Source organism: Penaeus monodon, chromosome 2 (genome assembly GCF_015228065.2).
Source record: "Penaeus monodon isolate SGIC_2016 chromosome 2, NSTDA_Pmon_1, whole genome shotgun sequence".
NCBI classification, from domain to species: Eukaryota; Metazoa; Arthropoda; class Malacostraca; order Decapoda; family Penaeidae; genus Penaeus; species Penaeus monodon.
In genome coordinates this window covers 61104386-61106885 of record NC_051387.1, presented here as the reverse complement: position 1 = coordinate 61106885, position 2500 = coordinate 61104386, and positions in this window count along the sequence as shown.

The following is a 2500-nucleotide window of genomic DNA, read 5'->3' as shown; positions in this document are numbered from 1 at the left end:
TATCCTGTCATTTATTTCTTTTATGTGTCCATTTTTGTATAGTTTTATTAGTCTTTTTATTTTATGTATTTTCCAACTTATTTCAAACTCACCATACACTATTTAATAAATTAAATGAACTGCATCATGGGAAAAACATCACCAAGCGGGGGAAGCCACCAGTAAACAAGGTCAAGCCAGATTGGTCAGTGAGAGAGGGGCCTGTGGTGACAGACCGTTGGATTTTTGGCCGGCTGACTGGTGACTTCTCGTGCTGTGGCGGGTTGCCTCTGTTGTTCCAAATAAGTGTATGGTGTGTTGTCTTGTATATTGGTGGCGTTCGAAAGATTTGTGCGTTATAAATGTTTAATATGGATGCTCTTTTTTGTTGCCTTTTTAGTGAGCCAGTGGTGTTGTTTTATTGTTCTTATTGTGACTATGGGATCACTTTTGAATAACCTGAGAGTCATCACCAAAATACGCCAAACCCACATGGAAATTGCCTGTAGTTGAGTAACACTCTACCAAACAAACATCTCTAACTCTGCGGAGTTTGATTTTCCACTATAGTCATAATTATATCATCAGTATCATCATTCTTTCACTAGCATTATCACCATTATCATTACTGTCATTAGCAATGTTATTGTTGTTGCCAATATCATTGCTCTCATCACCGTAACTGTACAAATTATAATTCAAACGATTTCTGTGATTATGGCCATGTCACTCGGAATAATCCTAGTACGGATTCATACCCTCATCATTATTACTTCCCTTTTAATAACACTCCTCATTACAGCCTATTCGCCACACAAACAAAATACCATATTAGAAAATAAATGATAATGATAAGGAAAAAAAAAAAAATTCATGTTAATATAAAGGTGTTAATATATTCTGTTTGCGATTCATGGCCCAGTCCGGTCATTTGCATAGAAATTATACCCATCATCCGGATATGCAAATAGAAAGCACATATTACTCCATCTAGCGGAAGTGGGTTTGTTTATAAGGCTGTCTGTGGGTACACTCTCCTCCGTATGTGGCTGTGTGGATGTGCCCGCTGATGGGTGGAGGTGCGGGTATCTGTGGCGCGTGGGTACGCTTTCTTTTGCTCCTACGTTTGTTTGTTTGTCTTTAGCTTGGTTTACATGTCTCTCTTTCTCTGTATGTCTGTGTGCGTGTTTGTCGTTGTTTATGTCTCTCTCTCTCTCTCTCTCTCTCTCTCTCTCTCTCTCTCTCTCTCTCTCTCTCTCTCTCTCTCTCTCTCTCTCTCTCTCTCTCTCTCTCTCTCTCTCCCTTTCTCTCTCTTATGCGGATGTTACGCCAAACACATATTCAGATCCCGTGTCTCTCTTCCCGTACGATGCAGAGAGACATTTAGACTGGTTCCACGTCATGGCTTGGGTACAGAGAACCATGGCCAGGAGCAATGACAAGATTGTGGATGATAATGATCGTGATGATAAATGACAAAATAGTGAGTAATAATAATGATAATAATAGTAAGTATAATTTCATGAGCATAATAATAGTAATGATAATAATACAAAAATAAAACTAATAATAATACTGATAATAAATAAAATCAAATATGGTGATAATTAGTACTATACTACTATACTAATATAATATATGTAATAATGATAAGAATAATAATAATTATAATGATAATAATGAGATGATATATGATAATGATATAATAATAATAATATAATAATAATAATAATTTAATAATAATAATGATAATAATTATAATAATATATGATGATAATGATAATAATAATAATAATAATAATAGTAACGATGATCAGAATAATAACAGTGATAATGGTAAAAATACCAACAATAATAAGCTTCGTAAAAAGAAAATGGAAAAAGGAACATGCAGAGAAACACGTACAATACATAACAAACGCAAAAAAAGAAAATTCTCTCCCAATGACCCCACTTTCAAGCTTGTCGCCATTTGCAACTGTCTCGCCGGGCAAAATTAGAAGTTTGTGCCCAACATTTACAAATTGGGGCAAGTCTCCCACGCCCCCAAGCAATATCTGTCTCTGCTGACCGCCATGAAAGCCAAGACAATAATTCATGGACTGGTGACGCCATGATTTCCATAAATGGCAAAATTCGCAATTAAATTCTAAATCTTCATGACTCACGCTGGCACATCGCCCTGCTGCTCCTGGCCTCATTAGGGAGTGTGTTGCTTGCGATCTATACCTCCGTACCGTGGGGCTCCGTTGCAGCCGTTGCATTCGTCTCCATGCAACCCAGGAATATCCACACTCGGATGCTCTTTAGCGAGAAACAAGACACTGAACATTTATCAGCCCTGGAGTCATGTTCCGAACGCTGGTGATGTTTGGGCGCGACTCAAAATTATCTGTTTACTTCCTGTGAGAGATGAGTGGGCGGTCGAGGGTTATTTTGGGGGGATTTACGCCCGTGCTGGAGGCCAGGGTGGGTGGGTGGGTGGGGGTTAGTATGGTGGGTGGGGGTGGGCATGAAGGGG